Here is an 18,565-nt window from a genome sequence, read left to right as displayed (position 1 = left end):
TTTAAATGTGAAATCAATTGCGGATTGATTGAAGGGCCGTTACCATTCTGCACCCTGGATGCCTCTGTGTTTTCATGATGTTTGTGGGCTTTTTAAAGTAAACTCATTACCTTCCCCGAGCCGCTTCCCCCTCTCCCTGCATCACCGCTCTGCCACTGCTGTGTTTCCTTTTGAATAAATAAACCCACAAGAAATGCACCAGGCAGGAATACGGTTGTGTAATAGGAGATTCATCCTACTTAATCTGATTTCGTTAACAAGGCCTTTTCAGCTGAAGGCAGCTATTGTATTTTTGCTTCTTGTAACTGTGCTGCTGACTGTTGTCTGCCTCTGGCGACTTCGGTCCCATTTGGGGCTGTGCAGTCTGTGTGTGTCCTTTCTGTGCCCCCCCCACCCCCCGGCCGGAGTAATTGCTGGCGGTGGGCAATGCTCACTGCTGATGGGCACGGAGAAACATCTGCTGTGCCTGCAGGTGGTTTTCCTCCCTGTCTGTATGCAAATAGCGCTTGGTAAGCAGGGCATGGGAGGTGTCTCCTTCTGGCAGAGCTGGTGTCTGCTCCAGAGCAAGCTGCGGGCTGGTGTCCTGCCTCTGCAGCACATCCCCTGCCACCCAGTGTGGTTGTATCACTGGTTTTCCATTAGGGAAAGCAAGTGTCAGAGCTAAAGTGATGTCAGGTGTTGCGGGCAGTAATCAAAGGCAGCGAGGATGTGATGTCCCCATTTGTTAGGTAAGGCGAGACACGTTCCTGCTCGTTTCTAAGGAAGCGTCAGGTTTCCTGCAGTGGGGTGGGCTGAGTTGTCCTGTGCTCAGTCGTCCTGTGCTCAGTCTGGTTGCCCCGAAACAGGAGCTGCCTTAGGGATCCTGCCTAGGGAAGCTGCATCAGAGTGCTGTGCATCATGTTGTAGTGCCCAGTTTCGTCCTTCCTTGTTATTGAAGAGAAGCTACAGCAAGGAAAATCTGCTACTTTCATATATTGAAAACCAGGGGAATGTTCATGGAGTTAATGGGGAATTTTACAGGCTGAATTTTCAGGATAAATGGTCTGTCTGGATGCACGCTCGTCAGTGAGAAAGAGTTGGGGCTGGTTTGGGGGCAGGTGAGAGGGCTCCTCACAGTTAGAGGGAGACTTCTGCTCTTCAGCACCAACACCGCTGCCCATTGCCAAGGAAGCAAGCTCGGCCGTCGAGAGAAAAGGCAACTTCAGTCACAACTCGCTCCTCCCTGAGCTTCTCAGTTAACCTGCCGTGCGCATTGACAAGAGCTCAACTCCAAGCAGGGTTTTATCCTAACAGGAGAGTCGCAGCAGGAATCGCAGCGTAACTGGGGACTTAACTGGTATTTGTCTCACCTTTCCAGGCTTTCCTCACACCCTGTCGTGTCGCCTCACTAACACCTCCTTGGTGCCTGTGACTTTCAACCTTCGCATTCCTGGCGATGGCTCAGGACAGCGCAGCATCACCAGTTTTATTCAGATTTCAGACAACACTTGCCTGTCCTGGAGGAAGGGAGCCCAACATCACGTCGAGCCAATGGAATTTACCATAATGCCTTGCAAAGGCACCATCCGCTCCCAAGGAGCCCTGGATATCCAGGTATGGGATGAGCCCGGCTATACGTGCTTCAACAGGTGGAGCTGCCGCGCTGCTGGCTTTGGGCATAACCGAGTAAGAGATGGGCTTTTGTTAGCTGGGGGACTCTGGGATGGAGCAGCGTTTTGTTTCCAGAGTCGTAAGCCAAGGATCACGTATCGTGTGGTCAAGCACAGAAGCCGTGCATGTGTTTCTGAGCTGCTTAGAGCGATTTGTTTGATTTGAAGGGGGCCGAGGAAGGGTGAGGACGGAAGGTGGCTGTTGAAAAGAGAGATGCCATTGCCTAAAGCAGTTTGCTTTTCTTCCCGGTCTTATTTTTCCTCTCCTGTTGAGCAGGATGAGTTGCATTCACTGCAGCGGGGGCTGAGAAAGCTCCAGCAGCCATGAACAAACTGCACAGCTTTTGCGGGGCCACGTTTTGCCCTCAGCTTCCCAGTGTAAAGCTGAACTCGTTCTGGGAAAGTCAACAGATCTCCCCTGGGTTCCCGCTATTGTAGTTGAGATGAAAAATTGGTCCCTTAATACAGTGGTGAGTAGACCATGAGTTGTGCTTTGATTTAGCTTACACGTGCCCTGGTGTGCAAGGTGTATTTCACAGGTGGGGTTTGTCAGCAGAGTTTTGTTACTGGGAAAGGCAGTGGTCCACACGTGGAGCAGCAGCAGAAGCAAGGCAAAACACTCCCTTTCCTTAGCGTGGAAGGAGAAGGGCAGGACACCACACGTGCGTGGCTGATGGCTTCTGGGAGTGCTGAAGTATTTGACGCCGCTCTTCTCCTCTACCAGGTCACCCTGTGTTCCAACACGGTGAGGCAATACGAGCTGGCGCTGGTGCTGGACGTGGATGGTGTTGGCCAGGAGGTGTTGGCGCTGCCTCTCACAGCCAGGTACCGGCGCTTTCCTTGCAGCTGGCCACCTTTCCCCGCGTAGCCAGGCCCAGCACGCTGCCTGGCGTGTGGTGTGCTGGCTGCCGCCCCAAAGGAGAAATGGTGCTTCATGAGCTGGTTCTGCCCAGCTCGCTGTGAGCACAGCCGTGCTTTGCCAGCGGCCCTGTTGAGAAGCACCTGTGCTCCGTGCTCAGGGCCATGCCTTTCTTGTTCTGTTTTGAAGGCAACAGTGCTTATATTCCTTGTTGGCCTGTCGTCTGGGACTTGAGGAGTAACGAATCTGCAAAGGGCTGCCCCTGCTTCTCCCTGCAAGCGGTGGGCTTGTGTTGGGTTGGCCCAAAATGCAGCATTTGTTTGGAAGGCGGCGAGCAGCCTGCTGAAAGCTGGGGTCTGGCTCAGTTAATGAAGGCGTGTGCAAATGGGAAAGGGGCTTACGGCAGGACTGGTGGGGGGAAACTAAAGGGGAAACTCGTCCTTGGTGTGGCAGGTGAGCTCAGCTCTCTCTGGTTCTCTTGAGCATGAACGTTCCCAGACTTAAGCCAAAAGCTGCTCTTGCTGCAGCCACGCTCAATGGCGTTGCGCCGCAGCGGGTGCCAGTTTAATGACGAGAGGGATGCAGTTCGCTGGTGCTGTTCCCTCTCCCAGGCAGTCAGCCAGGCGGTGCCTGGGCTGCAATTTTGTAAAACGAGTGGGAATGGGAAAAGTCAGTGTGTGGGCTGGTGTGTGGAGGACCCAGGCAGCTGCAGGAGCTGGGAGAGGCTGGTCACCCACTGCGAGAGGCAGGCGGTGCTGGTGCCCTCCATCGTGGGGGCAAGCGGCTGAGGTTTCAGGCAGGGCGAGAGCGGTACGGGAGAGGAGGGAGTTGCTTTTACTGAGATGCTGGAGTCTTGTTTTTCTTGAGCTTTGGGGAGCGCTGGTCCTCAGCGGGAAGGCTCCCGCAGAGCTCGTGCCTTGCTGGGACTGTGGGAGGGTCCTTGCCGGCCTCCTGGGGCAAAGGAGGGGCAAAGCTTGATGAGAGAGCACTGGGGCAGGGCACTGGGCAGCCTCTGCCACGGGAGTCTGGGGCTGCCCCTCCTTTACAAGAGTCTGTTGATAAAAAAGAAGTTAGAGGTGAGTGATTGCTGTAGAGGTAGGAAACGTCTATCTGGCAGAGACAAATGCCTTGTGTCTATTTCATGCTGTTTGGGGAGTGAACAACTTCTACATTCTCTGTGTCTCTAATTCCTTTTGGTCATCTCTTCACCCAGATGTGTGGTTCCTCCGCTGCACGTGCTCAGCCCTGTTCTGAGATTCGGACGGTGCTTTCTGAAATTCCCTTACGAGCGGACACTGACCCTTGTGAATGACAGTGATCTTCCAGGCTGCTATGGAGTCCTTCCTCAGGTTTGGCATTGCGTTCGCCTCCTGCCCTCCAACGTCGTTATCGAGGGGTTTATTAGGAAAAAAGGGGGTTTGGGGAAGACCTTGCTGTTTAGTGTTCAAACCTAAAGTTTTGCAGAGAACGGGAAGCTACCTGAATATGAACTTCAGGAGCGGTTTGAACTCTTTAGGAAGCAGTTTTGGTTCTAGTCTTTGGGGTGCTTTCATGCAGGAGAACTTTGAGGGTTGTGAAAAGCAGCTGCAAGGAGGCCGCCGGCACCGGAGTGGGTGTTTGTGGGTGCAGCAGCTTTTGGACCCTGTGAGGATGCTACTTAGCCCCATATAAATCTTGCACCTTGTGTTGCGCTTTTCTGCTTTCTCCTAGGGATTTTTAAAAATGTGGGTGAATTGCTGTTGTGGTAGATGTTAAGGAGCTTGAAGTTTCCTCAGACTCTGAGGTTCTGTCAAATTCTGACAATTGTTGTCTTTGATTCTGTCCCTTACAGGAGCACAAGGAGGATGCTGCTGTGTGGTACTCCAGCCCTGTGCCGTGTGGGATTATCCAGCCTCACAGCTCGGTGGAGATCCCGTTTACGCTGGAAGCCCAGGCGATGGGAAGGCAGGACACTATTGCTAGTGTCTCAGTGTTTGGGAATGAAAGATCCCCGCTGGTGAGTGCTAGGCGAGATGCGTGCCTTTGTGTGACTCATCTTGGTGGGGCATAAAGTGTGCTGGGGTTCTGCCAGGGAAAAGGAGAAGGTCATAATATGTGGCTGGTGTGGACAAGGAAAGAAGGGATTCGTGGCATAAGTAACAGCTAATGCCTAGAGAAGGGTGGTGTCCTCGTAGGCGTCTGAGATGGTGTTTAATTATGGGCGTGTGAAGCGGGATAACAAGCCCAGCCTGAAACCCAGAACAATTCCTGGGTCTCTCGCGCTCCTGCATCATTAGATGAGCAGCAACTGCTGCTTCATTAGAACTTTTGTTCAGGAGCACACAGGGACATTGCTGCATGCCGCTAAAGCAAGGGCGGTGTAGGAGGCCGTGCTGAAATGATGATTTCTGTAAAGCTGGATTTAAGCTTTCATGAAAGTCAGGTCCATCCCACCTGAGAAATATCCATCATATCTCTTTGCCAAAAGCCCCATCCAAAGATGCATGAGACTCCACGCTGCTTGCATCTGGAGTACAGACTGGTTTGGTTTTTTTTTTTTCCCTACCAAGCTTGGAAAGGGGTGAGGCAAAGCATTCCTTGACTAAAGCCTCCTACAAGACATTGGCATTCAGGCATGTACAGCAGCAACAACAAAGTGTAGGCAAGAGAATGTTGTATGTGGTGTCCTGGCTTCCACTGGCTGAAACAGAGAACAAATTTAGTTAATAATTTAATTTTAGAACCTTTTTAATTTAAAAGGAGATTAACTTTTGAAGCAGCTGTTTTAAAATGTCTTGTCCTCTCTCTGAGCACAGAAGGGGATATCAGAGGATTCCTGAGAACCTGAAGCTTTCTGTAACGGAAAGGAAGGCTGACATTTTGAAAGCAAATGCAGGGCTATAAACTTTTTATAAAATGAATTGAAACGATGATGCCAAATCCCCTGGATGCCACTGATCATCTCAACCCCGGCTGCTGGGGATGTGCATGTAAACCAGTCAACAGCAAGGCCAGGCAATGCAGGCTTTGCAGGGAAGTCTCACGTTTGACAAAACAGTTGCTCGCAGATAGAAGGCATGCTTCCCTGGAAGAGGAGGGTTTCTCCCCACTGGAATAGCCAGTTGTTTAAATGTCACCTGGTTTTTGAGCTGCAGGTCCCTTGAAAAGCTTTTACCCTTGGGCTAACAATTTATAAATTGAAAGTTGACCTTACCTTAATCTTTTCTATTTGGCCGTGAACGTGTCGATGTTTTGCCCAAAGGGCGAGCATTTCAGCTGGAGAATCGTAGCTGTCCCTAAAGAAAGGACTAGATGCATTGCGTTTTCTATAGGTCTGTCTTCTGGTTGCAGTGCAGTTCCAGTAGTTCCCTGGTAGCTGACGCACCCAAAGCTTTCTGGGCTGGCAGAAGAGCTGGCTGTCTTGTTACGTGTCCTGCGCTGGTGGCAGATCCTACCCGTACGGCTGCAAGTCTGACCTTGGGAATCGCTGCAGCGTGTTCCAATAGAACTTCAAAGCTCGTTCTTGCCTTCGGCTGGGGTGCCCAGTGTCGATGCCTGGTCTTTACCGCCATTTCAGGCGGAACGTGGTACAGATCTTTCATCCAGGTTGTGCAGAGTCCCTCCACAGCTCTGTTGTCGGGTATTTTGTTTGCAGGTGACCGCGTGCCAGCTTCAGTCTGGTGTGTGTCATCTGCATGAAGGAGCTGGTAAATCCCAGCCCTGGCGTTACTGGTGGCAAGGCAGCCTCGTGTGCCGCGGGCAGGGGGTTTGGCAGCTGACCGCTGTCAGAATAAGCGGGCACTCGAGCACAGCTGTCCGCCAGGGTCAGATGCTCTTCGTTCCTAAGTGATCAAATGTGACATGACCTACCTGTTGACAAAGCCAGAGGTGCTGGGGGGTGGGGTGGGGTGGGGCGGTGGCTGGTGGCTGTTTCTGTAGCTGTGGCAATATTGCTGATGGCAGAGCTGCCATCTCTTCTTGCTGCCTTTCCCTGTGCCATGTTGCCTGTAACGCTGTTGCATGGCATTTTTCTTGTCCCTTTTAAGAACCCTGTAGACGAAGGGGTTGGGGTTTTTGAAGCCCTCTCCTTGGTGGTGAGGATGCGTCGTGTTAGTACACAGGCTGACAGAAGCCAGCTTGCCTGGGCATCCTCCAGATGTTGTTCTGCTCATTCCCAAAGAGCTCTGCCCTGCCTTTGCTGCTGCTGTCCCGCTGTCACCAGGAAGCTGAGCTGGCTGGCGAGGCGCAGCTCTTCCCTGCAGCTCCTCCTTCCTGGGAGCTTTGGGCAGCATCACCCAGACATGCATCGTCGTGCGTGGCTTCAGTTCCTTATTTTTGAGGCCCCAGCCTTGGTAGGTGATTTTTTTTTGGTGCTTAGTTGCATGCATCAGTGGCCTGTCAAGGGATGAGCATTTCTGGATGCTGCTGCTTCTGGCTGAGTTGGGCTGGTGATTCTGACAGCTGTCAATGCCACTTCCTTGAGCCAGACATCATTTAAGGTTGTACACGGTGGAGGCTGGTTTCTTTTTCGGTTAAATCGTACTCTGTGCCCTCCAGTGAATCATACAGCATCTGGTCAGCATTGGGAGTTTTATGCATTCAGATCCTGTTGAAGTGTTGAGGTGTTTGGAACCAGTAAAATCCACAGCAAGACTGGACAAATTCTCCTTGTTTTTAATGATGTGGGAAGGTGGTTTAGCAAAGGGATCTGTGTTCCTCCTCCAGTAGTCTGTGCCAGTTCTGCAAGGAGAAAGCTTTTTGGGTCTGACTGTCAAGAGAAAAAACACCGCTTGAATGATGTAATGAATAATTAATGCCTGTTATTCATGTCATACCGGCAATGCACCTAGGCACACATCAGATGTGTGCAGTAACTTGCACGATCTCTGCTCTGAAGAGCCTGCTTCGCTTCTGGCTTGTGCTGGTTTTCAGAGGTGCATTTTTGGGAATGTCAGAGAAGTAACCGTCCAAGTGTCACTGTGCAGCAGCAGTGGTCAGGGAGGTTTGGGGCTCAGCTGAGCAGCAGAAGGAGCGGGAGCAGGCACAAGGCAGAGAAAGGAGAGCTAACTGTGGAGGAGGTCTGGAAAGGAGAGCGTGGGACCCAGGGTTTCTCTGTCCCCTGAGAACGGGAGCTTGTGGCTTTCAGATGGGATCGCTCCCGAGCCTGCACTTGCCCCAGGCCTTCTGTTTCAGCCTTGCAACACTGAAAACTTCCAACAGCCGTACTTATCGCCCCGTCGAGGAGGAACCTTAGAGCTGTCTCATATTTTTTAACTTCCCCTGCTTTTCTTTTTTCTTTCCTACCTGCTTCCTGGAGCAGAATGTGTCTTTAGTGAGCGTTGGAGAAGGACCGGTTGTCTATGTGCATCCGAGGGAGATAAATTTCGGCAGTATTCAAGTTCTACAAGATGCGTCCAAAAGTCTCCACCTCTCCAATCAGGCTGTCATCCCTGCATCCTTCTGTGTAGAGATGGTAAGTATCTGTGGGGCTGTTTCCCAATGAAAATTGACTGGTCTGTAGCAGCCTGTGGCTTGATTTTTACATGCACCGTTTCCATATTGCTGTCTCGGAGAGAAAGCAAGGCATTCCGTCCCAACGCAGCGAGAGAAGCCTGGCTCTGGGGGCAGTTTTAGCTGGGGCACCCCTCGGTAAAATAGACAGCTTGCATAGACGCTTGTGCAGAAAGGAGTCTGGATCATCTTTACAAGTTTTCCCTTTGTTTTCTGGAGGGTATTTAACGGAGAGTCGTGTCTTTGGAACTCTGAGATCAAGAGGCCCCTGTGGCCCTTTGCTCCTGGACGGGCATGGATTTCCCGACACTTTCCCCATTAGGTCTGCGTTTGCTTTGTGTCAGACTGCTGTTTGTGACAGTCTGGGGTGTGAAGTTTGTCCTCAGCCTGCTTGTGGTGAGGTGAGTTTCACACCTGCTGGGGGCCCAACCAGCTGTGGTGTTGCACAAACATGTAACGGTAAGGGTTGTGTAGCTACAGGGTCTGTGGGCTCCGTCGCGTTGCAGAGCATCTCCGGGGGCCAGCCGCAGGGAAAGGCCGTTGAACTGATGGAGGCCGCAGCTGACAAGCTGCGTGGCAGGTGGCAGGAGGCGGTTGGGTTGCTGCCCTGGCGGGGGGGGCAGGGCTGGTGCAGCCAGGGAGGGCTCCGTGTGGAGGCTGGGTGGGATGTGCCGCTCACTGGAGGTGGGATCTGTGAGGGGCTTAAAAACAGGGTTGGGGGGAGGTTTGTTCTGCTCCACGCTAGGTGGGCTGGATTTGTGGAGCTGGTTCACCCAGGCCTGGCTCTGTGGGCTTGGTTGGGTCTGCGGGTAAAGCATCAGGCAGCATGCGAGAGGCCAGGCTCAGCCTCCTGGGCCAAGGAGGAGGGGGACGAATTTCCTCCTTGCTGCTTTTCCAGCTGTTTGGGGGACAAAGGTAACCTCCAAGTGGGGGAGGGATTCCCAGGGCAGCTTTCTCTGAATCCACCATGAAAACCCACTTTCCATCTGTGGCGAGAGCAAGCCACCAGGGATGGCTGGTACTGGTGTTGAAATGATGGGTTTGCATGCCTGTCGCAGGCAGTGACCCGCAGAGCTGTTCGGGTCCTGCTGCCCCGGTGCAATGCCTCCCTCCTCCCCGGGCAGCTCGCGGTGTAGCCGGGGGGCTTGCAGGGTACATCTGCCCCTCCGTTGCCTCAGGGCCCTAACCCATGGGACTGGGCAATAAAGCCTGTCGTGCTTCACCGCCATCTCTGCCAGTCCTGGGGCTGATCAGTCACTAGAGCAGTAATACGAGGCGGCTCAGGGACGGTTTCTTTGCCTGCAATAAAGACGGGCTCTGCTTGAGCAGTGGCTTGGGCCAGATGATCTCCAGAGGTCTCGCCAGCCCCAGCCGCTCTGTGACTCTGTGTGTGTGATGATCCCCCCTGCTGACTCCACGGGGCCGAGTTCCCCCATGGTGAGCATCTCTGCTTTTCAGGGCAGCTGCTGCTCTCATGGAGACGTGCCAGGAGGCAGGTCCTGGGAACCTGCTCCATCAGCCGCTTCACCAAGGGCTCTTCAGACAGACTCCGGGCACGGTGCTGCTGAGGCTGCCTGATGGGAGCAGCGCGGGCATGGGCGAGATGTGCCCGAGCTGCGCCCTGGCCCTCAGCAGCTGCCTGCTCTGCTGCTCTTTTGCTGCCCCAGTTGAAGTTTTGCCCTTGGCTGCCTTACGCTGCCTGGCAGCTCCTTGACGGGAAGCAGAGGGGACTGAATAATTGTGGAGATAAAGCCTGGGATGCAGTCGGGCGTCAGGGTGACGCGCACGTGTCCACCTGAGAGCGGAGCAGGCTGGGCTGTGCCTTAGCCCAGCTGATGGGTGACACGGGCATCCTTCATTCCCCCGTGTCCCTGAACCCAAGCCTTGTGTCCTGTAAAGCGCCAAAGCCACTGCTTTGATTCCTGCTTGGAGGTTGCTGCAGGGGGGTGAGCCGTGATTTCCCTGTCTCCCATTTGTTGGCCAATCTGCAAACGGTGGCTGTGAGGCTCAGAGATCATGGTCTCCACTTGAAAGAGCAAGTTATTGACTGAAATTTTCACAGGAGCGTTGCATTGGGAATGTTATGCGCACTGACCGGCAGCTTGACGAACTGAATGAGGTTAATTGAAGGGGCAGCAACAGGGCAAACGAAAGGCTGGTGTCTTGTTTGAAACAGAAAAGGAAGATGCTGTAATGCAGATGGCCGTGCTGCCACCCCGATGGTACTCTTAACCGTCGAGTGAAAATTGCTCTTCCTCTTAAGGCAAGCTTGCTGCTCGCTTTGGGGGAGACAAGATCATTACCTGAGCAAGCCAGCATGATTTGTGGTGAACTTCACTTTGGGACAGTGACTTCAGGAATTACTTGCAGTTCCCCTCAGGCACCAGCTTCCCTGTACCCCTCTCCTCTCTGCTGGGTGAGTTGTGTCTGTTCTGTTCTCAGTTGCAGGGAGCAGCAGGGAGCATCTCTGCCACCAGAAGAAAATAAATAAAACCCCGCCAAATCTGTGTGTTGAGATGGGGCTTTTTGGGTGGGAAGAGGGTTGTAGGGACTGCATACCTGCGTCCTCGGTTGGCTTATCCCTGCTTGCCAGGGTGTCTGCAGATCTGCGACCCTTGGGACCAGTGTGTCATCCTGTGCTCACCCAGTGAATCCTGTGTCTGTCGGGTGTGCTTTTCCCTGTCAGATTGCTTTCCCAGCTGCCAGGCAGCCCAGCCTGCTAGGGAATCCTCTGGATCCAGCGAGGGGGGGATTTGTGTCTGCCCTGGGTAAAAAAAGACTGGAGCAATGGATCAACATGAAGGAGCTGTTGCAGCTTAGCTGGGGGCTGATGTAACCTGCTGATAAAAGTGGCTGTTTCTCCTCCTTGCTCCGCTGTCATCTTCTTTTCCTGCCTCCCTAAGTGCCTGATTTTTGCCATATTGACAAGTGCCAAAGGCTTGTTATGGATTGATGGAAGTGTTTGCTCTCCCTGCAGAAAGGAAAAAGCATCGTTCTTAGATCATTTCCTACTTGTTCTTTGTCATGCTGTCTTCTCAGGGATCTTTTGTGTGACTGCTAAGGTTGACATCTCTTGGCATCGCAGAAGGCAGCTGCGTATCGCGTCTCTGTGATCAGGAAAGAAAAGACAGGCCTAGGGTGTAATTTTTCTCAATCAGTGGCAGCTTTCTTCTGCCTGCATAACCCCCGTGCTGGGTCTGTTATGTGCTACCGCAGGGTGGCAAATGGTTTCCCAGTGCCTTGTAACGAGGAGGAGACAGAAAAGCTTCCTTGGGGTTTCCTCTTCTCATGACAGTCGTAATGCGGGGTCCTGTCTCCTTCAGCCTGAGCCCTGAGCTCCCGGATCCAGAGCCCTGTGCTCCAGGTGAAGCTTGCTGCTGCCTGGTTTCCAGCAGTGCTTGTACAGCCAGCTGGGTTGTCTTCAGGAGGGTGCCTGGTGGCTCAGTGCAGATCCCCGTCTGCGTTCCCGGGGATGAGCTGCTGCCACATTCAACTGGAGCTGACCTTGCAGCATAGACCAAGATTTCGTTGGTTGGTTGTTGTTTGTTTTTTTTTTAAAAAAAAAAAAAGCAAAAAAAAAAAAGCTGTACCTGGTTATCTTGTCACTGGGATTCGCTGTGGATAACTCCATGGATTTTTCAGGCAGCGTATAAAGGCTCTTGGTCAGGTGCGGTGTAAGCAAGGGCAGAACACGCAGTTCCCATACTCTCTGCTCCCCTGTAGTGCAGGATTTGTTTCATTTACTAATTTCATTGCTTATTCCCTCAAGCTTTTGATGACATTGCTTTTATTAATGAAATGGCCATATGGAAAGACCGCAAAACACGGAGATAAACTTCCAAACAGTGCTGATGCTGCTTTAGTGACTCTGTTTCTGGGTCTGGCTGACGGGCGATTCTGTTGCTCTCTGAGCAAACCGTGCAGGTTGCGGGCAGTGAAGGCTTTGAAGAGCACATCAGCATTGTCTGCAATTCTCCCCAGCTACTCTTGCTGAAGTCGGAGCAGACTTCAATCAGCAAGAGGGTGGTTTTCAAATCTACTGTAAATCACTCCCCCCGCCCCCAAAGCAGCTGAATAATTAGCCAGCCTGTCAGTGTTTGCTCATAGTGAGACAGAGGCAGACAGTGCTGCGCCCTTCTCATGATATCTGCAGTGCTGTTTAGAAATTAGGGTTAAATTAACTTTCCAGGGTACGGGCAGCACTAGCCCTGCATATGTGGCCTCTTCCAAGGTGAGCAGAAGTTTTGAAGATGGATAGGCTTAACTCTTTCCTGAGCTGTCCCACCAGAGCCTCATGGTGCTCCAAAAGCTCACCTTTAGAGTGAAACCCTTGGTTTGGCTTTAAAGGCTGTGTTTTGCTTATACACAGCGGTACCAGTTTGTGCATTTCCACCCAGTTTGGTTTTGCCGGAGCCCTTTGTTGTAGCTGACAGGGCCTGGAAACACACAGCATCAGTCGTGAACAGGGCTCGTGGCCAGGAGCGTCCAGTCTCATGCTGGTGAGGGGTTGTACCAAAAGCTGAGGAAGGTAGAAGGCTGTTTCCCTCCCAGTGTCACTCAGGCTTAGGTCTGGGGCACGTGGGCCTTAAAAGGGGGAGCAAAGGTTTGGAGGAGACCTTGGAAAAGGTGCCTGAAACCTGGCCTCAGGGAAGAGTTTGGATTTTATGGCATCCGGTATCTTCTATGGGTTCATGGTCTTTCAAAATTGCTGTGTTTCAGTAATGGAAGAAATTGTTACTCTGCTCATCTAGGAGAAGGGAACTTGTCGCATTGTGCTGCACCCGCTGGCCAACAGGGTTCAAGAAGGGTAGAAGTCTTCAAGGCAGTTACGCTGCTACAGGCCAGAGTGACTCAGCTGTGCTCTCTTCCCAAGGGAAAAGCCGGAGGATTTTGGTTGTTCAGTCCTGTGCTTGGCAGCAGCTGGCCAAGCCGTGTCCGTGTCCTGGCTGGAGAGCCCCAATGTGCAGAGTGGTGGCACTGGTCTCCCCAGCCCAGCGGGGAGGGCAGATGGGACCTGGAGGGCTGAGCAATGGCCAGGGGACACAAATGGAGACAAGCTTTGCTGGCTCACTCAGCAGCTGCTGTTAGCTGAAGCAAGTGTGACAAATTGGGCTCCGTTGTCGGTGGCAGTGAGTGCCACACTTTAATTCTTTTTTCTTTTCTTTTTTTTTTTCCACTGGCTTTAGAAGCTCTGCCTCGATTTCACAAAACTTCTCCTTGCTGGTGCTCTGGGGCAGAGGCTCAACCAAAGCGGTCCCCCTGCTTTTGCCGAGGAGATGCTGGTGCCGAGGTGCCAGGAGGAGGCTGGTGGCTGGTGGGAGCATCCGGCCAGCCTTGTGCTCTGATCCCCACCCTGTGGGCCTTAGGGTGCTTCTGGGCTCTTTCTGCCACTGGCAGTTTGTGCGGGTGAGGAGTCACTCTGCTATGAAGAGCACAGGCTCCCGCCCCTTAGGACAGCTAAAGCCCCTGGGACAAGGCTCCGTGCGCAGCTGATGTGGTGGGGGGTTATTTCCCCTTCGTGCGTGACCCCCACTGGGGGCGGTGGATCCGCCTGACGAGGTGTGAGCGCTCTCTCGCCAGAGCTATGGCTTGGTAAAGTACAGCTGCATTTTTCATGTTGAGTTCTGCTGCTTCTTCCACTCGTGCAAGGCTGGAATGACCAGATGGCTTCAATTAACGGGCTCAAAGTAACTTGCAGAGGGCAGCGTGGTGGGTCCTCGGCCATCCCTTGGGGCAGCCATCCAGCCGTCCATCTCTGATGCGCGCTGATGCCCGCTAGAAGCAAACGTTGGCAGCTCTTATTCCCAATGAAATCTGTCCCAGGAGAAGCTAACGATCTCAGCGCTGAGCTTCTCGAAGCGGTTGATGCCAGCCCTTGCCTGGCGCTCTGGCTCTGGCGTCCAGTGGTGCAGGCTCCTGCAGGGACAGAAATAGCTGCTGTCTTTGTCTGCCCAGCACGTGCAGCTATTGCATCGTGTCCTGGAGCATTCAAGCCTAAGCAAGGAGCAGGGATCTTGTCAGAAGTTAGATTTTGGCCTTCAGAGCAGGGGGATGGATGCTTTTAGCGTGTTCCCAAGGGATTTCTTGTCTCTGGGACACAACCTGGACCGGTGTAGGCAGAAGCTGACCTAAAAACCTGAGCGGAGCTGGTCCGGCAGAGCCTTTTGGTCCTGGCAGGTCTCCTGTTCAGCGGTGCACTGTGCTGCCCCTGGGACCCACACCAGATGCTAACGGAAAGGATGAGGATGCGATGCAAATCGTGCTCCTCCGGGGTGGGCTGTTGGCCTGGCAGGGCACGGTGGGTCTGCGCTGGGTCACCCTGGGACACTGCGAGTCTGGCTCCATCGAGACAGCCTGTCATTGTTCCTCAGTAATAGTTCCTTGGGTACAACTTACTGCGCGGCTTGTTGCCAAGCTGTGATAAATGAGCTTTGTCAGATAGCAGACTTGCAGATTCACCTCTGGAGCAGAGCTATCGGGTCTCCTTTTCAAGCAAGCTGCTCGGTGTCAGCGTGAATCGGAGGAGAAGTTGTACATTAACGTCAGTGAAAACCTAACGCCCACTGGCTCGGTGTGAATGAGCTGGCTGGGTAGCCCTTGGCTGGCGGCAGCGCAGCCGATGCCTCCGAGGCCAGCGACCAGCTGCAGGGACCACAGGGGAGGGTTGGTGGGAATCCTCCGTGGTCAGTGAGGTCCCAGTGTTTACCCCGTGGCAGCCACCTGCCTCCATCCCAGTCTCGTCTTGCTTTTTTAAAAATTTTTTTCAAGACTCTTTTTTTGAAGCCCTAGAGGACAAATTAAATGGAGCTGAGTGTATAAATGTTGCTGGTGCCTGGAATCATTTTGATGCCTTTGGCACGCTCCGTTATGGGATGCAGGCATGCAGCCCTGACCTGCTCTACGTGGAGGGCACAGCCAGCCTAAGGAGTTAGCGTAGCGGGAGCACCTACGCTTGCTGCTGGGACCCTGAATGCTCAGCAAGTTACCGCTTCCCTGGCCTCCAGCTAGCCTTCACCTTGTCAGCAGAGGTCATTTTGGGGTGTTATTTTAAATGTTTCTGTGACTTCGAAGTGCTGCTTGGTTTTCTGCTGCTCTTCTCCCTTGGGCTGGCTGGTGTCCTGTTAGAGCTCAGAGCTGCCAGCCCGCCGGACAGAAACTCGAGCTAACTTCACCTGGATCGAGCACTTGCTTTTATCATGTTAGGCCTCTGAGCACACCGTTGTTTTCTATTTAAAGCAAAAAAAAAAAAAAAGAAAAGGAAAGTAACCCTCTCCTGGACAATACTGTAGAGTTTTGGATGAGTGGTGCCTGTCATCCCAAACACAGCGCTGAACTGTGATGCATGTAGCACTGATGCTGTGACGGACACTTGAAAGCCACGTGTCTGCATCCCAGTGCATTTCCTGCTGGCCCAGGAGCACTGCGTGCATTTCTCTTCTGCGAGCTTGCTCCTTGTGAATGTGGCTTTAGGTGGGCTGGAGGGGTCCAGCGCCTCTGTTGCCCCATCCGTAGAGGGAGGCCCGTGAGGACCCAGAGGAAAAGAGTGCTTGGGAAGCCCAGGCCATGCCCACAGGGCACATGTCTTGTGGTTTTCTTTCTGCTTCTTGTTTCGCTGCCCTGCTATAAACACTTAGAGCTGACTTTGCCAAAGCAGAGGGCCTTGGGGCACCTCACTGCAGGTGATGATTCATGGGAACAGAGGGCTGCAGCCCTTGAGGGGCTGTTGAGAAGCCTGACTCTTGGGAAAGAAGACTTTGGGGTTTCATCAACCGCTTTTGCAAAGTTATTCTTTGGGGTCTCAGCAGTATCCCCCAGCCGTGTGGCTGCGGCGGGGGGACTGGAGCAGTCCTGGCTTCCTCTGGCCTGGAGCCTTTATGGCAGAGCTGGCCACCGTTGTCGGGAAGCCAGGAGATATCAAGTGGCTTCCCTGGGTGTGCCCTCCAAGAGGGAGGCTGGAGGGACAGTAGCATTCTCCTGAGGGTGAGCATCCCTTGGGTCAGACAAAGCTGGGTTAACAAAGTGAGTCTGTTAAGGGAGGGTAAAACAGAGGTTGTATGAGCTCCTGCACGGGTGCTGTTTCCAGGCACTGTAGCTCAGAGTTGGGGAAACGAAGCCTTCATGGTTTTTACCCTCATGTCTTTAATCCTTTTCTGCATCCCGCAGGAGACCAGGGTCCATGGTTTCCATCCTAAGTTACTGTTTGGCTCATCTTACAGGCTGGCAAACGCTCGCGCTGGAGGATTGAACCCAGTAAAGGAGTGATCCCCCCCGAGAGCGAGGTGTCTGTGGCCATCATAGCAAACTTGGACGACACCGAGAGATTTGAGGATGAGGTGAAGGTGTCCATAGAGAACAGCCACACCTACGTCATCCCCGTCCAGGCTGTCGGCACGGGCACAACGATTGTCACCGACAAACCCATTGCTCCGGAGCTCAACTTGGGCCTCCGCTTCAGGTAGGGATCTCTCAGCTCCCACTTCCCACGTGGGCTCGGCAAGGAGTTTTGCTGTAGTCCTTCAGGCTAGTTGTTCTTCAGTGCTCGAGGTCCTGGCTCTGCTTCACCGAAGCCACAGGAACTCCTTTAGGAATGTTCTATGGCCATTTCAAAGTCGTTAGATACCCTCAGAAGCTACCAAAATGGAAACCAGTTGCTAGGTTGTCCCTGACTTGTCTTTAGTTGGAATATGTTTATTTCCATACTTTATCAAAGAATGAGCTGGAGGAAAACAGCAGGTCCCAGAAGCCTCCTGCTGGAAAATGCTACATTACAAGTATAAACATATTTCTGTTTGCAATAACGTTGCTTACCTTTCCAGTCGCTATGGACTATTCTCTCGCAAGAGTGGAAAACCTTGGTGGTAGCTTGTTAGCAACTCCTCGACTGAATTAATGGTGCTGGTTTATTTCCCTTCTGCCTGGGAGTCCTGCAGGAGCTGCCGAGTTTCTTTGCCCTGTATCATCCATCAGTTTGCTCGTCTTCCCCGGTTCCCCGGCTGGGCCGCTCTTTAGAGGCGCTTGCTCTTCCCTCGTTTCCCCCGCCCGCTTTCCTTGCGGTCTGCCAGCACTGCGGCGGCGGCAGCCCGAGGCAGAAGCGAGCGAGGGTGCCTGCAGGAGCAGCTCTGAGCGGGAGAGGAGGAGAGGTTGGCTGAGGTTGGGTGGGATAAATTGCGTGTGCTACCTGAAAGAGCTTAGCTCGGGAGGGGGCATTCGCGGATCCTAGTGCGTGTGTCTGAAACTGGCTACATTCTTATAAATGGGAGAGAAAATAAGCCTTTTCAAAGCGCTGTTGCTGTCGGAGTCCTCTTGAGACGAGAATAATACTCTTCTCCAAGTGCCTGTTCCTTTTGCTGGCTGCAAAGAGGCTCCACAGTGCTCTGATACCTAAATTTTGGGCTAGAAAGAGGAGGTTGATGCTGCCTTAAGCATTGAGGCTAGATTAGTGGGGTGGGGTGGGGTGTTGGGGTGTGTTAAATGTGCACCCACAAGCCCCCCAGGTAAGCAGGGACATTACAGGGAGATTGGCACTTGGCCAGCGTGCCCTGTGCTCTGTGCAGCCACAGATGGGCTGCACTGCGGAGGGGAGAGTGTGGGTGGGATTGCTGTCGTCGTCCTCTGCCCCCCTTCGTGTCTTTGCCCGCAAGCTAGTTGGGAGCCGCCGTTGGCAGCGGGTGCAGAGCTGCCACCAGGTGAGCTGGGGGGACCCAGGTGACATCCCGGATGAGGTGGGCTTTCCCAGAGCCACAAATCAGGCATCTACCCAGAGCTTCCCCTAGCCTTCATCTGCCGCTGTCCACAACAGAAAACCGGTTCATACTAAGCCTTGTACACATCATTTGTAAAGTGTGTTTCAAAGACTCGTTTGTTCTAATCTGTCACTTCTGTGTTGGTGTTTAGCTGCTTGTGGCAGACGTGCATTTTGCAAGCCACGTGTTCTGTACCTTTCAAAAACCCAATAACTGTTGTAGGAACAATTCTGTTCCTGGTGGTGCTCAGATTTATAGAGGGTAGAATAATTATTCCACGCTGGCCTGCAGTTAGTGTTTCTTTACATAATGGAACCAATTTCCATGGAATATTCGTTTTGGTTTATATCTAGCTGTAGTGGTCAATCTCTTGTTGTCACTCCATTCCCTCAGCTGGTAGACCGGGTCTTGTTGCTGTGTTTGTCTTGGGCGAAGCTTATGCTGATCCTGCGTTCTCACAGTGCGTTTACCTTCCGAAGACACAAAACCATCTGCCCTGTTCAGCTGATGCGTTGGGGGCAGGGAGAGTTGGATGCTCCCTAAGAGATGGGGGAGTGAGGGGGGTAAGATGGGCCCCGACGGTGGGATAACTGGTGCCCAGATCTCCAGATGAGTCTCTGCACCCTGCCAGCTCCCCAGTAGCATCTTCAGAGGAAGCCACCTGAGGCAGCAGCTCCCCAGGGGCAGGTGAAATGGCAGCAGAGCTGTTCGTCCACCCACCTGCAGCCAGGGCAGACCAGCTTCGTGCCTGGTGCAGGGAGACCTGCAGGACGCACCTTGGGAAAACCCTCTGAGTGCTGAGCACCAAAGGGTGATGCTCTGCT

At 53.1% G+C, this 18,565-nt stretch overlaps 1 pseudogene; it reads left to right on the top strand.

Annotated features, from left to right (window-relative positions):
- LOC129735133 (hydrocephalus-inducing protein homolog) overlaps positions 1-18,565 on the top strand; it is a 99,131-nt pseudogene that overhangs the window by 34,512 nt on the left and 46,054 nt on the right.

The sequence above is a fragment of the Falco cherrug genome, unplaced genomic scaffold (genome assembly GCF_023634085.1).
Source record: "Falco cherrug isolate bFalChe1 unplaced genomic scaffold, bFalChe1.pri scaffold_41, whole genome shotgun sequence".
In the NCBI taxonomy this organism is placed as follows: domain Eukaryota; kingdom Metazoa; phylum Chordata; class Aves; order Falconiformes; family Falconidae; genus Falco; species Falco cherrug.
Note: the sequence above shows the minus strand (reverse complement) of the source record. Positions and strands in the feature narration are given on the sequence as shown.